Source organism: Pseudophryne corroboree, chromosome 10 (assembly GCF_028390025.1).
Source record: "Pseudophryne corroboree isolate aPseCor3 chromosome 10, aPseCor3.hap2, whole genome shotgun sequence".
Lineage (NCBI taxonomy): Eukaryota > Metazoa > Chordata > Amphibia > Anura > Myobatrachidae > Pseudophryne > Pseudophryne corroboree.
The window spans coordinates 19320159-19340335 of NC_086453.1; positions in this window are offsets into that span (position 1 = coordinate 19320159).

The following is a 20177-nucleotide window of genomic DNA, read 5'->3' on the forward strand; positions in this document are numbered from 1 at the left end:
GGCGACTGAGGAAGGAACTACAGATACAAGCATGACCTGGCAGCCACTAGCATTTCATGCTGGGACTGTTAATTACACAACAGCGGCAGAGCCTACATCAGACTAGGAGGATTAGGCGAGGAAGGGGTTAATCTCCAGCCAGCCAATGGGAAAGTAAGGTCCCAGGGGTGCCTTCCTCCCACCGCACCTCTAGCAATCCAGGCGTACAGCGCTGTGACTGCAGCATGGCCACCCGGGGGGGACTGCTAGTCCGCTAATGCTTCTATTTTTGTCACTTGTTGCTATACTGTCTCTGCGGGCCGTGGAGAGCTGCAATGCCCCTCATGTCATGTTTACTGGATTTCTTGTGGAACTTAAAAACCATAAAGAGGGCAGAGGCGGGAAACATTTCCACAACACATAATGTTTACCTTGTTCTCGCGTTTTGCCGTTGGAATGGTCGCCAATGAATGACAGCAATACTGAATGAGTCCCAGATCTGTCTTTAGAGTATATATTCTGCAAAATGCAAAGTTATACCCCTTTCAGACATAAGCCAAAAACCCTGTTATTTTGCCTCAGATGCCCGGGTCTGACTTACTGTATGTCTGAAAGGCCTAACCCAGGTCTACAACCCTGCAACCGACCAGGGTTATTCCCGAGACTTGCTCCTCGTCAGTGCTCCGGCTTATGTCCAAAAGGTATGACCTGGGTCACGGCTAAAAGAAATTCATTGGCGGCGGACAGCTGCAGTTGGTAATATCATCTCCAAGCTCCCATGGTAAGCCGGAAGACCCGGATCACTAGAAGACTCACGTCAGATGTGAAGGGTGTCGACCCGGGAATAACCGGGGCCGTCACCCATGTGTGAACGAGGAAAGTACAGAGAATCCTGGCTTCAACTCGTGCTCAGTGTCCTGGGTCCAAGCTGCGTTAAAGCCAGGATTTTAAGTCTGAAAGGGTTATTACAAGTACAGGGGCTTATAAATAAAAGGAGCAATTTTCTCCTGGAACAAACCATGCTGCAATGCAGAGGTGCGAATGTGTTTATATTTTTGCATGCAGGGTAAATACTGCCTGCTTTTGCATGAAACCTTTGAATGCCGGAGAGCTTTATTATTATGCTGCAATTTAGGATTAACAGTGGCGTATCTATAATGTGTGCAGTGTGTGTGGTGCACACGGGCCCCTGGGTCCAAGGGGGAGGGGGGGGGGCACACCACACACACCGCACCCATTTCTCCTATACTTACTTTTCCGGAGTCCATCGGTGTCCGTGTGTGGGCCCCCTCCTCTCCTGTAGCCGACACCGCCGCTGCTAGCGCACTGAGCGCTAGAGACTCTGGCACAGTGCCAGAGTCTATATAGCTTATGCGCAGGACTCCGAAAAAATGGTGCGGCGGCCATTTTTCGGAGTCCTGTGCATGCGCTGCATACTCTGGCACTGTTCTAGAGTCTACAGAGCTCAGAGCGCTAGCAGCGGCGGTGACGGCTACGAGAGAGGAGGGGGCCCACACACGGAATCTGCATACGGGTCCCCTCCTCTCTAGAGACGCCCCTGCTTCACACCTACACATCTTTGGACATGTTACATCTGCCCTACCTACAGTGCAGCAGGATTTTACCCAGGTGCAAATTTTCTCATTCTGTTCTCTTCTCCTAACAGTACGGAACGGTTTAGCAAACGGGGAACTTGAAGATTGTCTCTCTGGAACTTTCTACCTGTGACAAGATGTCTGTTTGGCAGTGAAATTCAATTTGCGATATATATTTCGTCATAATTCTGTTGATTGGAGGAAGCGGAGGACAAATTGTAGCGCTACTTACCTTTGTGAGGCAGAACAATGGGCGGCTCCCTATTTTATTGTGGACGGTGAAATCTCAGTTTGTCCTGACAGCCTCCAAGGGGTTGTTACATAGACCAAGACTGGGCAACCCGTGGCTCTACTACTGTTGATGTAAAACTACAAGTCCCAGCATGTCTGGCATTTCCCCTGAGTAGCCAGACCTGTAGTTGGGCAGCAGCTTAGGAGCTACAAGTGGCTCATACAGTAGAAAAGGGACAGGGCCTCGTGCTGTTATTAAACGTTAGTGAGATCCGTTAGCTGAGCACTTCTGTGTATCCCTCTGTTCCGGGTCCCCCCCCCTCCCCCCCGTGTGACCGCCATATTTGCAGCATTGTGACCTCGGCCTGTCAGCACTAATAGTGACACATGGGCCATTAAATCTCCTGCAAAAGAGCTATATTACAATGCATCCCACCCTAGCTGCGGTAAAAGATCTCTACCTGCTGTCAGTGCTACATTTGCATTCTGCTAATAATTGGTGTCAAGGGGCTCCAGCTGAAGAGGGGTCCTGAAATACCAGGAGTTGTACAAAGGAAAATACCCCCAGTAAAATATGTGGTAACTTGACTTAATAAATGAGAGAAACAAATATTTTATATTATAACCGTCAGGGAAATCGTTTGAACTGCTTTCCTGATTGCAGCATGTGTGGTGTGTGCGATATTGCTAGACGCTGCAATATACGCCCCTGCAGAGCATGCACTGCAGCACCCCCTGCGTTGTTGCTGTGCCTTTCTGATACTTCTCAGTGCATTGGTTTAGAACTAGCAGGTATTTGGTTGTATGCAGAGCTATTTGGGGTTGAATGTAAAGGCTCCTAGTTTGCACATTATCCTTTATGAGGCTGTACAATTTTTTTGATCTGTTCTGTTTTACTGCAAGTGTAAGATATGTGCAGCTGAAGCTACCGGCGCAAGTTGTCCACCTGCGCAGTACAGCCAATAATACATGACGCGCACAATTACAAAACCTATACTTGTTTCTAACAAACTCAATACAGCCCTATCAGCTTCTCACAAGTCCGTACAGAGGGAGAGAAGCGCCATCTGGTGGCACTGTCTGGTAATGCACCTTACTGTTTATTCTATAAAGATTTGTCATTTTACAGAAAGCTGCATAGGTGTACTGGATCATAAGGATTTATCTAGATAACTCCTCTATGGCTTGGATCACTGGTGATCACTTAGAAATCACAGAGAAGATGTTGGTGCACACTCTAAGCACAGAGAACATTGATAGAACAGATATAATAAATTCTACAACTTGCAGAGTATAACTGAGGCTCTTAGTGCATGTTTGGCCAGACAGGTGGGCCCATCCACCACGTCAAGGTGAACCCTGATCGCAAAAATCTGCAAAAGATACTGTTAGAATCAGGAGCCGACAAAGAATAAAATTCCACTAACTTTCATTCTCCTGGACGCTCCAGTTTGTGGGAATATCATTATTTCTCGGTCTGTACAAATTAGTTTTTATCGGGAGAGATGGAGTATTCTTATGATGGTCAATAGGAACAAGTATTCAGCAAGCATTGTCTCTCGGGTGAGCAGGAGCAAATAATTATTAATTTATCTACGATTGTTCCCCTCATTAATGTAATGTTAGTAGTGAACCCTGAAATGTACAGTATACCAGAGTTTAACCATTGTCACGAGTACGGTGACACCAAGCAGTATCGTAATCAAGGTCCAACGCTATTACAGGGGCAAATGTGCCTATTGGAGTTTTGCATATTTTGCCACCCAGTGGTGCAAATCTTTCTGAGCAGAAGTCTTTAGGGTGGGTGTAAGGACAGATACGGCGGGGGGCTGGCACGAAAACAATTGGGTAGTGGAACCGTTTGGTGGGTTTAGGGTGACGCACATACTGCCTGATGTCTACGCCCTGCCACACAAGTGCCAGATGGGTTCATGAAGACTTGATGGGCCGGGGAAATTGTTTATATGGGTGACAGGTATTTTTGTTCTGATTTTAATTTGAAATTTTTGCATTATTGATACTTTTTTCCATTCTTTTTCTGTCATTTGTCTTTCCTTGCAGACTGAAAATTCCCTATGCCTGAATTGCAAGGATCTACGTACCCCTGTAGCCATGGCGACTTCACTAATCTTGTAGAAGAGTTGACCTGTTTGGGGGATAGGGGCTATTTCTTCTTCCTATATTCAGTATAATAACATCCTCTAGTGAAATTGGGTGTTCGTGTTGCTGTATAGGAAACTATTTCATGGTTATTTGCCTTTCAGTCCAACCATCAAGCAGTCAGGAACATGGCTTTGTTTCCGGGTCCTGTCAATCGCTTGGATTTCTGCTTCCAGTCCCACTAATTTGTTAAGAAAAAATAACTAAAATAAAAAAGGTTAAAACAAAAAAATACTGTAACACACACTTTTTTTGATACTGGGTCATATGTGAGAATGAATGGAACTGATTGGCGTCCTGCTTGGTTCCCACGTGGTTCTTCATGCGCTCTTGAGATGCAGTCCCACCTGCGTCCGCTCCACTGCTGGCGTAGGGGCTTTGGCGCATATTGAGACGGGTGTATTGCGACTGTCTGTGGAACACGGTTCATCTGTCCAACTTTTTAGCATCTTCATATAAACAGAAGCTGCCGTACAGCACTGGCACGTGACGGCACACCGTTGGCTGGTGCACAGTGGAGGTCATCATCTCCGGCCCTCCCCCATACATTGGGATCTGTTAGGAAGTATTCCCGGAACACTTTCATGATTTTCTGCTCCATTTAATACCAAGCCATCTCCCCCTTAGCACTCACTAAAGGGGTTATGAACTCCATTCAGTAATTCCATGGCCATTACTTATTAGCAGGGCTGCTATCAGAAATTGTGGGGCCCAGTACTGACAAAATAGGCAGCCCCCTCTTAACATAGTAACATAGTAACTAAGGTTGAAATAGGACAATTGTCCATCGAGTTCAACCTATTTGTGGTCTTCTATGCAGTCTTATTATAGGACTAGTTATTTTTATGTTAGGACTAGTTATATTAACTATAATGCATGCCTACGCACCATAACCCTGAATAGCTTTATCCAATAGGAATTTATCTAACCCATTCTTAAAGGTGTTGACTGAGTCCGCAGTTACTACTCTCTCAGGCAGGGAATTCCAAACACGTATTGTCCTTACTGTGAAAAAACCTTTTCGCCTCAATGTGCGGAAACTCCTCTCCTCTAACCTAAGCGAGTGACCACGTGTCCTCTGTGCTGATCTTATAGAAAACAGGTCCCTCCCGAGCTCTGTGTATTGACCCCTTATATATTTGTAGATGTTGATCATGTCCCCTCTTAGTCTCCTCTTTTCCAATGTAAACATGCCTAGCCTTGCAAGCCTTTCCTCGAATTCCAGTGTCTCCATGCCCTTGATTAGATTGGTCGCCCACCTCTGAACCTTTTCTAGCTCCAGGATATCCTTTTTGTAATATAGTGCCCAAAATTGCACACAGTATTCAAGATTATACAGATTAAGGACTCTGTATAATATAAAAGATCTCGGCCCACCTTCTGTGCAAAATAAATACCTAAAAAACGTTATCCCCAAGTAATACACCTTTCACAGTGCCGCAAATACCTGGGGTTAACCCAGGTGGCGTCTAGGTGTGAAAGGGTGCCCAAAACAACCCGTGCTCTGTGACTTGAGCTGGAGGTAGGATTGCAGTGTGAGAGGGGTATAAGAGGGCATTTTCCCAATTAGGGTTGTACTTATCACTGTTGTTTGCCAGAGGTAGGTCTTCACTATCAGCAAGCCCCGAAGCCACAAATGTTATCTCCAACGGTTTATTTTAGATGGATCCCAGTGGTACACCTCATGTCTGATGGAGATATTGGGGTGGGAGGAGTTGAGGAAAATGCTTTATTTAATTAAATAAAGCCTTTTTTTCATTAAATAGTAATATTAAATAATAAATGTATTATCTATCTTTAACAACGAAGTCTCTTCCTACTGCTGCCAGCCTATACAACTACATTTTAATGGGGAATTGAATCACTGCCGCGATAAGTACCAATAAACACATCTTCTATTGCCACCTATGAGGTGATTCAGGGGTGGGTGCAGTTGTGACTCTGGCCTTCAGTAATGCTGCGGCCAACGGCCGTCCTATTGCGACACCCACTACCAGCAGCGTGAATCCTCCAATGTGCTTACAAAGACCATCGGCCACACTCTCAAACACTGCACCGGTCTCTGGTGGTTGCAGGATGTCTGAAGGACCATGACCACCTGTGTCAGTGAAACTGCGTCTATAAACGCAGTCGCTAACATCGACATGCCCTCACCTGTCATCCACCCAGGGCCGGCTCCAGGCCTACTAGCACCCTGAGCGAGAAAATGTAAAAGTGCCCCCCCCCCCCATGCGCGCGCCGAAGGCGCGCGCGCTCTTGAAAAAGTGGGCGTGGCCTCTTGAAAAAGTGGGCGTGGTCTCGTCCCCCAGCAGTGCCAGCTACACATGACATGCCCTCCAGCAGTGCCAGCTACACGTGCTAGTGTTCACTTTTTAGGGCAGGTTGCTGATCACAGGGAGGGCACATTTTTAAGTTAGGTGGGCAAAATGATGTACATACTGTAATGCTTGTTGTTCCCATTTCCACACGCTAAAGCATGGACAGTGCGCGCCGAAGGCGCGCAGCAAAAATTTAGGGGAGTTACTTCGTGGGGAAGGTGCGTAGCCACATTATAGTGGCAATTCACATTACACCACACAGTAGTGCAGCTAATACACATTGCACCAGGTAGAACCTCCTATAAGAGCACGTTAGACACATTGCGCCAGGTAGAGCACTGAGACACACTGCCCAGCCACAGACGCCTAGCGGGAACACTACATGATATGCCCCCCAGCAGTGCCAGCTACACATGACATGCCCCCCAGCAGTGCCAGCTACACGTGACATGCCCCCCAGCAGTGCCAGCTACATAAATGGCCACACAGTTCCAGATGGATAAATGCCCCCACAGCGCAAATATGCCCCCACAGTGCCACATACATTAATGCCCTCACAGTGCAAGATATGCCCCCACAGTGCAAGAAATGTCCCCACAGTGCAAGAAATGCCCCCACAGTGCAAGAAATGCCCCCACAGTGCAAGAAATGCCCCCACGGTGCCAGATACATAAATGCCCCCACGGTGCCAGATACATAAATGCCCCCACGGTGCCAGATACATAAATGCCCCCACGGTGCCAGATACATAAATGCCCCCACGGTGCCAGATACATAAATGCCCCCACGGTGCCAGATACATAAATGCCCCCACGGTGCCAGATACATAAATGCCCCCACGGTGCCTGATACATAAATGCCCCCACGGTGCCAGATACATAAATGCCCCCACGGTGCCAGATACATAAATGTCCCCACGGTGCCTGATACATAAATGCCCCCACGGTGCATGATACATAAATGCCCCCACAGTGCATGATACATAAATGCCCCCACGGTGCCTGATACATAAATGCCCCCACGGTGCCTGATACATAAATGCCCCCACGGTGCCTGATACATAAATGCCCCCACAGTGCCAGATAAATGCCCCCACAGAGCCAGATAAATGCCCCCACAGTGCCAGATATGTCCCCACAGTGCCAGATATGCCCCCACAGTGCCAGATATGCCCCCACGGTGCCAGAAATGCCCCCACAGTGCCAGATAAATGCCCCCACAGAGCCAGATAAATGCCCCCACAGTGCCAGAAATGCCCCCACAGTGCCAGAAATGCCCCCACAGTGCCAGATATGTCCCCACAGTGCCAGAAATGCCCCCACAGTGCCAGAAATGCCCCCACAGTGCCAGATATGTCCCCACAGTGCCAGATATGTCCCCACAGTGCCAGATATGCCCCCACAGTGCCTGATATGCCCCCACAGTGCCTGATATGCCCCCACAGTGCCTGATATGCCCCCACAGTGCCAGATAAATGCCCCCACAGAGCCAGATAAATGCCCCCACAGTGCCAGATAAATGCCCCCACAGTGCCAGATAAATGCCCCCACAGTGCCAGATAAATGCCCCCACAGTGCCAGAAATGCCCCCACAGTGCCAGAAATGCCCCCACAGTGCCAGAAATGTCCCCACAGTGCCAGATATGTCCCCACAGTGCCTGATATGCCCCCACAGGGCCAGATATGTCCCCACAGTGCCTGATATGCCCCCACAGTGCCAAATATGCCCCCACAGAGCCAGATATGCAATGCCCCCACAGTGCCAGAAATGCCCCCACAGTGCCAGAAATGCCCCCCACAGAGCCAGAAATGCCCCCACAGTGCCAGAAATGCCCCCACATAACCAAAAATGCCCCCTGTGTGCCAGAAATGCCCCCACAGTGCGGATCTCCCCCCCCCAAAAAAAAAAAAATACCTGCGGCGCTGGGGAGGAGTACTGCTGTCCGCCTGTGTGGGAGCGCTGGCGGGCGGGCGGGAGGCCGGGCGAGTGAGCCTGAGCCTGGGTCCGGGCTGGCGGGCGGGTGGGCGGCCACTTGTGCAGGCGGGCTATGCGCGGCGCCGGCGTCTGACGTTAGATACCGGCGCCGCGCAGCGCGCATACACAGCGCGACCGCCAAATGCTGCAGCAGCACACACACAGGGCCGGCTCCAGCATCGAATATGGCGGCGCCAGCGCGTGGCGCCCATTAAGGGTGGCGCCCTGCGCGGCCGCTCTATTCGAACATGCCTAGAGCCGGCCCTGCATCCACCGTTCCACCCACAGTTACCACGGCTGCAGGACTGCTGTGACTCCGCCCCCATGGTCATGTGCTCAAACCGTGTCTATTCATGAAGCAGTGAAAAGTGTGGAGAAGTGAGCTAGTGGAGAAGTTGCCCACGGCAACCAATCAGCTGCTACGTCAGGTCCTAATTTCAGGTTTCCTTTAATCATACTTAGGTCAAATAATGTATGTGATTAGGTCAGTGATTATCTTATCTTGCTGTACTGTATACTGCGCTGAGCCTGATAGGACAGGATAGACCATGTGATTACAGGCGGTGTCCAGCAACAGTGTATACGCCAAGCACAGCTCATGGTCAGTGTGTAGGTCTCGGAGACAGAGCATATTTATCTTTGCAGAGTATGACCAGACCGGAGTCCAGCAGAGAAATGGGTGGTATCCTAGAAGTAGAGCCTGATAAAGACCCTATGGGGACCTCGGCAAGAAACTGCCCCTTCCCCTCTCCCAACCCCCATAAAAACAGGTGAGAGTAATCCACGCCCCGCCCAGTGGTGCAAGTAGAAATATTTTCTTAGTGGTACTGAGTGCTGAAAAACGGGCTTGGTCATGTGCTGTGAGGGGGCGTGGCCACATGCTACTAGTGGGAGTGGCGACATGACTCTAACGTCATGGCCACACGACACAGCCCCTTTTTTTTGGAATCCGGAGGCAAGGCGAAAAATATATAGTAATGCCTCCAGTATAATGGAAATATATAGTGATACCCCAATACAATAGAAATACAGTATATTGGAATGCCCTCAGTATAATAGAAATATATAGTGATACCTCCAGTATAATAGAAATATATAGTGATACCTCCAGTATAATAAAAATATATAGTGATACCTCCAGTATAATAGAAATATATAGTAATGCCTCCAGTATAATAGAAATATATAGTGATACCTCCAGTATAATAGAAATATATAGTGATACCTCCAGTATAATAGAAATATATAGTAATGCCTCCAGTATAATAACAATATATAGTAATGCCTCCAGTATAATAGAAATATATAGTGATACCCCCAGTATAATAGAAATATATAGTGATGCCTCCAGTATAATAGAAATATATAGTGATACCTCCAGTATAATAGAAATATATAGTGATACCTCCAGTATAATAGAAATATATAGTGATACCTCCAGTATAATAGAAATATATAGTGATACCTCCAGTATAATAGAAATATATAGTGATACATCCAGTATAATAGAAATATATAGTGATACCCCCAGTATAATAGAAATATATAGTGATACATCCAGTATAATAGAAATATATAGTGATACCTCCAGTATAATAGAAATATATAGTGATACCCCCAGTATAATAGAAATATATAGTAATGCCTCCAGTATAATAGAAATATATAGTGATACCCCCAGTATAATAGAAATATATAGTGATACCTCCAGTATAATAGAAATATATAGTGATACCTCCAGTATAATAGAAATATATAGTGATACCTCCAGTATAATAGAAATATATAGTGATACCTCCAGTATAATAGAAATATATAGTGATACCTCCAGTATAATAGAAATATATAGTAATGCCTCCAGTATAATAGAAATATATAGTATTACCTCCAGTATAATAACAATATATAGTGATGCCTCCAGTATAATAGAAATATATAGTAATGCCTCCAGTATAATAGAAATATATAGTGATACCTCCAGTATAATAGAAATATATAGTGATACCTCCAGTATAATAGAAATATATAGTAATGCCTCCAATTTAATAACAATATATAGTAATGCCTCCAGTATAATAGAAATATATAGTGATACCTCCAGTATAATAGAAATATATAGTAATGCCTCCAATTTAATAACAATATATAGTAATGCCTCCAGTATAATAGAAATATATAGTGATACCTCCAGTATAATAGAAATATATAGTGATACCTCCAGTATAATAGAAATATATAGTAATGCCTCCAATTTAATAACAATATATAGTAATGCCTCCAGTATAATAGAAATATATAGTGATACCTCCAGTATAATAGAAATATATAGTAATGCCTCCAATTTAATAACAATATATAGTAATGCCTCCAGTATAATAGAAATATATAGTGATACCTCCAGTATAATAGAAATATATAGTAATGCCTCCATTATAACAGGAAAATACAGCTACTGTTGCACTCCCAGTAACCCTGATAAAGTGGGAGGAGCCGTCATGCTGCCAAGCACCATGGTCTTGTTGCTTTGTGGCACATTATAATTGTGGTAATGGCAAAGTGTGTGGCAGGTGGTACTGAGTATCCGCTGCCAAATTCTTAAGGGTACTCCGTACCGGAGCGTACCCGCATACTTGCACGGCTAGCCCCGCCATGCTCACTGGTTACTTAATGGATAACCCGGATCTCCTTAGCAGTTCTGTGTAGGGTTTTTGTGACCTTCCACTGCTTCGGGTGCTCTGGCTTCATCCCACAAGAGAACCAAACCCTACCCAACATCACATCCCGAGCCCGGATCCGAGCCCGGCTCGTGTTTTCCGGACAGATTCGGAAACCAGAACGAGGCAAAACGTCATCATCCTGCTGTCGGATTCTCGCGGTTTTGGATTCCATATAAGGAGTCACGCGTCGCCGCCGTTTTCACTCCAGTCCTGGAGAGTGTAGCGAGAGGACGTGTCTCCTCAAAGTCTGTGCGGGAAAGTGGTGTGGCACGTGGGATGTCAACCTGCTCTTTTGTATCATTCCAGTGCTGTCTTGTGCTTCATCAGTCCAGTGGTGGTATCTTGTGCTGCATCAGTCCAGTGGTGGTGTCCTGTGCTGCATCAGTCCAGTGGTGGTGTCTTGTGCGGCATCAGTCCAGTGGTGGTCTCCTGTGCTGCATTAGTCCAGTGGTGGTGTCTTGTGCTGCATCAGTCCAGTGGTGGTGTCCTGTGCTGCATCAGTCCAGTGGTGGTGTCTTGTGCGGCATCAGTCCAGTGGTGGTGTCCTGTGCTGCATTAGTCCAGTGGTGGTGTCTTGTGCTGCATCAGTCCAGTGGTGGTGTCCTGTGCTGCCATAAGTCCAGTGCTGTCTTGTGCTGCATCAGTCCAGTGGTGGTGTCTTGTGCTGCATCAGTCCAGTGGTGGTGTCTTGTGCTGCATCAGTCCAGTGGTGGTGTCTTGTGCTGCATCAGTCTAGTAACAGTGGTGGTGTCCTGTGCTGCCATAAGTCCAGTGGTGGTGTCCTGTGCTGCCATAAGTCCAGTGGTGGTGTCCTGTGCTGCCATAAGTCCAGTGATGGTGTCCTGTGCTGTCATAAGTCCAGTGGTGGTGTCCTGTGCTGCCATAAGTCCAGTGATGGTGTCCTGTGCTGCCATAAGGTGAGGTGGTCTCCTGTGCTGCCATAAGTCCAGCGGTGGTGTCCTGTGCTGCCATAAGTCCAATGGTACTGCCGAATAAGTCAGGTCCAGGGGTACTGCCGTAAAAGTCCAGTCCAGTGTTACTGCCGTAGAAGTCCAGTGGTACTGCCGTATAAGTCCAGTCCAGTGGCACTGCCGTATAAGTGCAGGGGTACTGCCGTATAAGTCCCGTCCAGGGGTACTGTCGTATAAGTGCAGGGGTACTGCAGTATAAGTCCAGTCCAGGGGTACTGTCGTATAAGTGCAGGGGTACTGCCGTATAAGTCCAGGGATACTGCCATATAAAATCCAGGGGTACTGCCGTATATGTCCAGTGGTACTGCCGTAAAAGTCCAGTCCAGTGGTACTGCCGTATAAATCCAGTGGTACTGCCGTATAAGTCCAGTGGTACTGCAGTATAAGTCAAGTCCAGGGGTACTGCCGTATAAGTCCAGTCCAGTGGTACTGCCGTATAAGTCCAGGGATACTGCCATATAAAATCCAGGGGTACTGCCGTATATGTCCAGTGGTACTGCCGTAAAAGTCCAGTCCAGTGGTACTGCCGTATAAATCCAGTGGTACTGCCGTTTAAGTCCAGTGGTACTGCAGTATAAGTCAAGTCCAGGGGTACTGCCGTATAAGTCCAGTCCAGTGGTACTGCCATATTAGTCCAGTCCAGTGGTACTGCCGTATAAGGTCAGGGGTACTGCCGTATAAGTCCAGGGGTACTGCCATATACAGTAAGTCCAGGGGTACTGCCATATACAGTAAGTCCAGGGGTACTGCCATATAAGTCCAGTCCAGTGGTACTGCCGTATAACTCCAGTGGTACTGCCGTATAAGTCAAGTGGTACTGCCGTATAAGTCCAGTCCAGGGTTACCGCCATATAGGTTCAGGGGTACTGCCGTATAGGTCCAGGGGTACTGTCGTATAAGCCCAGGGGTACTGTCGTATAAGTCCAGGAGTACTGCCGTATAAGTCCAGGGGTACTGCCATATACAGTAAGTCCAGGAGTACTGCCGTATAAGTCCAGTCCAGTGGTACTGTCGTATAACTCCAGTGGTACTGCCCTATAAGTCCAGGGGTACTGCCCTATAAGTCCAGGGGTACTGCCGTATAAGTCCAGGGGTACTGCCGTATAAGTCCAGTCCAGGGTTACTGCCATATAAGTCCAGGGGTACTGCCGTATAAGTCCAGTGGTGCTGTCCTGTGCTGTATATTATTTACTCCAAATAAAGGAATTATTAATATTTAATCCAAATAATTTTTACAGGGTTTGCCAGTAAGTCCAGTGGTACTGCCGTATAAATCCAGTGGTACTGCCGTATAAGTCCAGTGGTACTGCAGTATAAGTCAAGTCCAGGGGTACTGTCGTATAAGTCCAGGGGTACTGCCGTATAAGTCCAGTCCAGTGGTACTGCCATATTAGTCCAGTCCAGAGGTACTGCCGTATAAGTCCAGGGGTACTGCCGTATAAGTCCAGGGGTACTGCCATATACAGTAAGTCCAGGGGTACTGCCATATAAGTCCAGTCCAGTGGTACTGCCGTATAACTCCAGTGGTACTGCCGTATAAGTCCAGGGGTACTGCCGTATAAGTCAAGTGGTACTGCCGTATAAGTCCAGTCCAGGGTTACCGCCATATAGGTTCAGGGGTACTGCCGTATAGGTCCAGGGGTACTGTCGTATAAGTCCAGGGGTACTGTCGTATAAGTCCAGGGGTACTGCCGTATAAGTCCAGGGGTACTGCCATATACAGTAAGTCCAGGAGTACTGCCGTATAAGTCCAGTCCAGTGGTACTGCCGTATAACTCCAGTGGTACTGCCGTATAAGTCCAGGGGTACTGCCCTATAAGTCCAGGGGTACTGCCGTATAAGTCCAGGGGTACTGCCGTATAAGTCCAGTGGTGCTGTCCTGTGCTGTATATTATTTACTCCAAATAAAGGGGTTATTAATATTTAATCCAAATAATTTTTACAGGGTTTGCCCTGTGTGGTGTAGAGGTACGCTCTCCTGCGCCGCATATTGTTATATAACTCCAGAAAAATAATGGAGAACAAAAATTTGGAGGATAAAATAGGGAAAGATCAAGAACCACTTCCTCCTAGTGCTGAAGCTGCTGCCACTAGTCATGACATAGACAATGAAATGCCATCAACGTCGTCTGTCAAGGCCGATGCCCAATGTCATAGTAGAGGGCATGTCAAATCTAAAAAGCCAAAGTTCAGTAAAATGACCCAAAAAATTAAATTTAAAAGCGTCTGAGGAGAAACGTAAACTTGCCAATATGCCATTTACGACACGGCGTGACAAGGAACTAGCTAAGGTCCTGGCCTATGTTCATGACTAGTGGTTCAGCTTCACATGACGATGGAAGCCCTCATCCTCCTGCTAGAAAAATGAAGAGAGTTAAGCTGGCAAAAGCACAGCAAAGAACTGTGCGTTCTAAGATGGTATCACAAATCCACAAGGAGAGTCCAAGTGTGTCAGTGGTTGCGATGTCTGACCTTCCCAACACTGGACAGGAAGAGGTGGCTCCTTCCACTATTTGCACGCCCTCTGCAAATGCTGGAAGGAGCACCCACAGTCCAGTTTCTGATATTCAAATTGAAGATGTCACTGTTGAAGTACACCAGGATGAGGTTATGGGTGTTGCTGGCGCTGAGGAGGAAGTTGACGAGGAAGATTCTGATGGTGATGTGGTTTGTTTAAATCAGGCACCGGGGGAGACAGTTGTTGTCCATGGGCTCAATAAGCCCATTGTCATGCCTGGGCGGAATACCAAAAAAAACACCACTTCGGACAACAGGTGTCAAGCCGTGTGTTGCCTTTGTCAATCCGTAATAAGTAGGAGTAAGGACGTTAACCACCTAGGAACATCCTCCCTTATACGTCACCTACAGCGCATTCATCAGAAGTCATTGTCAAGTTCAGAAACTTTGAGTAAGAGCGTAAGTAGTCCACTGACACCTAAATCCCTTCTTCCTCTTGTACCCAAGCTCCTGCAAGCCACACCACCATCTCCCTTAACGTCAATTTCCTCCTCAGTCAGGAACGTAGGTAGTCCTGCAGGCCATGTCACTGGCATAACTGACGAGTCCTCTCCTAACCAGGATTCCTCTGGAGGATCCTTGAGTGGTATGCCTAGTACTGCTGCTGCCGCTGCTGTTGTTGCTGGAGTCGATCGTTATCCCAGAAGGGAAGTCGGAAGACCACTTGTACTACTTCAACTAAGCAATTGACTGTCCAACAGTGCTTTGCGAGGAAGATGAAATATGACAGCAGTCATCCTGTTGCAAAGCGGATAACTCAGTTGGTGTTAGACGTGCATCTGGTATCCGGCATTAGTGCAGTGGGACTTAGAGAATTGATGGAGGTAGTGTGTCCCCGATACCAAATCCCATCTAGATTCCACTTCACTAGGAAAGCGATTCCCTGACTGTACAGGAACATTAAGAAAAGTGTCCTCAGTGTCCTGTAAAATGCAGTTGTACCCACTGTCCACTTAACCATGGACATGTGGACAAGTGAAGCAGGGCAAACTAAGGACTATATGACTTTAACAGCCCACTGGATAGATGTATTGCCTCCCGCAGCAACAACAGCAGCGGCACCAGTACCAGCATCTCACAAACGTCAGCTCGTTCCTAGGTAGGCTATGCTGTCTATCACCTGTTTCCGTAAGAGGCACACCGCTGACAACCTCTTACGGAAACTGAGGAACATCATCACACTTAGACTCTCCTGGAGATTTGTGATATCGGACAGCGCCACCAATATTGTGCGTGCATTACATCTGGGCAAATTCCAGCACGACCCATGTTTTGCACATACAATTCATTTGGTGGTGCAGAATTATTTTTAAAATGACGGGACGCGCAGGAGATGCTGTCGGTGGGCCGAAAAATTGCGGGCCACTTTCGGCATTCAGCCACCGCGTGCCAAAGACTGGAGCACCAGCAAACACTCCTGATCCTGCCCTGCCATCACCTGAAGCAAGAAGTGGTAACGAGGTGGAATTCAACACTCTATATGCTTCAGAGGATGGAAGAGCAGCAAAAGGCCGTTCATGCATATACATTCACCTACGATATAGGCAAAGGAGGGGGAATGCACCTGACTCAAGCGCAGTGGAGAATGATTTCTGTCTTTTGCAAGGTTCTCCAACCCTTCAAACTTGCCACACGTGAAGTCAGTTCAGACACTGCCAGCTTGAGTCAGGTCATTCCCCTCATAAGGCTTTTGCAGAAGCAGGTAGAGAAATTGAAGGAGCAGCTAAGACGAGCGATTCCGCTAAGTATGTGGGACTTGTGGATGGAGCCCTTCATTCGCTTTGCCAGGATTCAAGGGTGGTCAATCTGTTGAAATTAGAGCACTACATTTTGGCCACCATGCTCAATCCTAGGTTTAAAGTCTACGTTGTATCTCTCTTTCCGGCAGACACAAGTCTACAGAGGTTCAAAGACCTGCTGGTGAGACAATTGTCAACTCAAGCGGAACGTGACCCATCAACAGCTCCTCCTTCATTTTCTCCCGCAACTGAGGCTGCGAGGAAAAGGATAAAATTTCTGAGCCCACCCGGTGGCGGTGATGTAGGGCAGTCAGGAGCAAGTATTGACATCTGGTCCGGACTGAAGGACCTGCCAACAATTACTGACATGTCTACTGTCACTGCATATGATGCTGTCACTGTTGAAAGAATAGTGGAGGATTATATGGGTGACAGCATCCAAGTGGGCATGTCAGACAGTCCGTATGTATACTGGCAGGATAAAGAGACAATTTGGAGGCCCTTGCACAAACTGGCTTTATTTTTACCTAAGTGTGTACTCTGAAAGAGTGTTTAGTGCAGCCGGTAACCTTGTCAGCGATCGGCGTAGGAGGTTACTTCCACAAAATGTTCGATGATGTTCATCAAAATTAATTATAAATTCCTCCAGGAAGACATTTACCAGCAATTGCCTCCAGAAATTACACAGGGACCTGTGATGGTGGATTCCAGTGGGGACGAATTAATACTCTGTGAGGATGAGGATGTACTCACTGAAAGGGGTGAGGAATTGGAGGATCAGGACGACATCTTGCCTCTGTAGAGCCAGTTTGTGCAAGGAGAGATGAATTGCTTATTTTTTTTGTGGGGGCCCAAACCAACCAGTCATTTCAGCCAGTCGTGTGGCAGACCCTGTCGCTGAAATGATTGGTTTGTTAAAGTGTGCATGTCCTGTTTATACAACATAAGGGTGGGTGGTAGGGCCCATTGACAATTCCATCTTGCACCTCTTTTTTTTATTTGCATGCTGTTTGGGGCCTAGTTTTTAAAAGTGCCATCCTGTCTGCCACTGCAGTGCCACTCCTAGATGGGCCAGGTGTTTGTGCCGCCCACTTGTGTCGCTTAGCTTAGTCATCCAGCTACCTCGGTGCAACCTTTTGGCATAAAAACAATATTGTGAGGTGTTCAGAATAGACTGGAAATGAGTGGAAATTAATGTTATTGAGGTTAATAATACTGTAGGATCAAAATTACCCCCAAATTCTGTGATTTTAGCTGTTTTTGGTTTTGGATCTGGATGATTTTTGAAAAAAAACAGAAAGGGTGGTTTTGGCAAAACCAATCCAGATCCAAAACACGAGCGGGAATCCAGATCCAAAACCAAAACACGAAAAGTGCCAGCCGCACATCTCTAATATTAATAGTAGTGTATATGTGTGTGTGAGATATTTTTATTAGGGAAGTAGATTGTAAGCTCCATTGGTGAAGAAGTTAATGTGACAGATGTTAGCTTTGTACAACACTGGGTAATATGGCGGTGCTATATACACATAGGGGGTAATTCCAAGTTGATCGCAGCAGGAATTTTTTTAGCAGTTGGGCAAAACCATGTGCACTGCAGGGGAGGCAGATGTAACATGTGCAGAGAGAGTTAGATTTGGGTGGGGTGTGTTCAATCTGCAATCTAAATTGCAGTGTAAAAATAAAGCAGCCAGTATTTACCCTGCACAGAAACAAAAGAACCCACCCAAATCTAACTCTCTCTGCACATGTTATATCTGCCTCCCCTGCAGTGCACATGGTTTTGCCCAACTGCTAAAAAATGTCCTGCTGCGATCAACTTGGAATTACCCCCATACTGTAGATAATTAATAGCAAAATTACACCAAAGGAGCATGATAACATTCCAGTCTACTGCTTGCCAGATGGATCCCCCTAATGTGGAGGAAGTCTGAAGATTATTCGTTCTTGCATACATGCAACATTGCTAATTTGAATATCAGGATAATTTAGGCCTCAGTCACTTCTCAACTGTTGGAAATCTGTGTATATAGGCCTGAGGGTGTAGCAGAGCTTGTGTACACAGCAGCAGATGCCTTACAACTATTAACAGCCCATTTACTTAACCACTGGAGTGGTTTATTAAAGATAAAGCAGGTAGAGCCGTACTCACTGTTATATGCACTGGTAGATGGAGCAGAGCGAGGTGTAATACAGCTCACCAGTGAGTGTATGTAGGTACCTAGTAGTGGTGCAGGATGCTGGAACAACGTCTAAAACAGCGGGCAATCACAGGTCTTACTGGAGCCAAGTGGAAGACCACTGTCTCCCACTGTAGCACTCTCTCAAGATGGCTCCGCACACGCTCCGTAGTAGCCTAGGCTGCCATCTTTGTATAGGGAATGAAGCTTCCCTGGAGGAGCAGTAACATGGAGTCTGAACAGTAGCGCAGTCCACTTCCAACACGACGACCAACTCCACAGATTGCTCAGCTACTCCATCTCGTTGCACTAAACATGGTTGTTTGAGATATAGTAGTAAGTGGTAAAACATTGGAAAACCTTACAGTGATCCAAGAGGGAACCATGTAAAACTGCATTTCCATGATGCAGAGAGCTGCCAAAATTTAAGTTGCAAACACAGTCCAATGTCATTCCGAAAGCTAATGACCAACAGGCCTGCTGGCTACATGAAGAGCATCTCCATCTGACACTTCTCACCACCTCCTGAACCCTGCAATCCAGAGAAGGTCCAGCAGGACCTTACCATCTCTGGTGGTTCCATCACATGATCTTTATTATCCAAGCCACGTACAGACAGACAGGCCACCATACAGTAGATTAGATTACCGATAGCTGTCCTGGCTGCAGGCATACATACTGTAGCTTCTGGGAGTGAGAAGAGACCATGAGACCTTCTCGGGATTGCAGGGGCTAGGAGGTCTTGAGTACTAATCTTGGCTTGTGCATAATACATTGTCATTTTTTGTTTTCGGTAGAGAACCCCCTTAAAATTATGTCACAGTTTTTTCGGAAGAGTGTCTGTGGGGCCCCGTTACTGAAAACGCCCCCCTCACCAAGCTTCACCCACTCAAAAGAACCCACTCAGAACTTCCGTCGGAGCAATGTCAGCTAGAGAAAGTCACTCTGGGCGACTGAACAATGAAAAGGCTGCATTATTTGTGTTTTAATTATTAAATATAAATATCTTTCATAGCTGTACAAATAAAAAAACAATCTTCATCGCATCTCTTGATACACGCATATGGAAAATAATAGTGACATATGATACAATGTGATGACATTAAGAAACTGGAAAACTTTCTGTACAAATAACTTTAAAAAAAAAAAATTCATTAAGGCCGGAAAATGTAATAGAGGAAAAAGCCTTCATACTTTACTGGGGCTTCAGGTTAGTGCGGAACGGCGACTTTCAGACCGGTGTCAGGTTCTAGAATGACGTATCTAGAACCCTGATGTCTACAGATTATAACTCGCTGCATAGACTTGGTAGAGATTTGGTTCACAGATTAACAGTCACAGAACCCAAAATGAAAATAATTTAATATTGGAAACCATTATCTTAAAGCACACCGCCAGTGGAGGCAGCCATTTTGTAGTCTCATCTAACAATCAGGAGAATACAACTTATCCATTCACTAAGGGGTACATTTACTAAAGCTTCTAAAACAGAGAATTGGTGATGTTGCTCATAGCAACCAATCAGATGCTGTCTATCATTTCTCTATTGCCTTTTAGAAAATGATAGACAGCATCTGATTGGTTGCTATGGGCAACATCACCGATTCTCTGTTTTAGAAGCTTTAGTAAATTTACCCCCTAAGAAGCGGTGACATTTGTCTCCGGGAATTGGATAGGTGTAGCCTGACAAAATGGGTTTCTCTCACTGATCACTTACAGGAATAGCGGCAAAAGAACTCAAAATTATCCGTGTACTTTTTTTGTTTTGTATAGAATTTTAGAATGTTTTTGTTTTG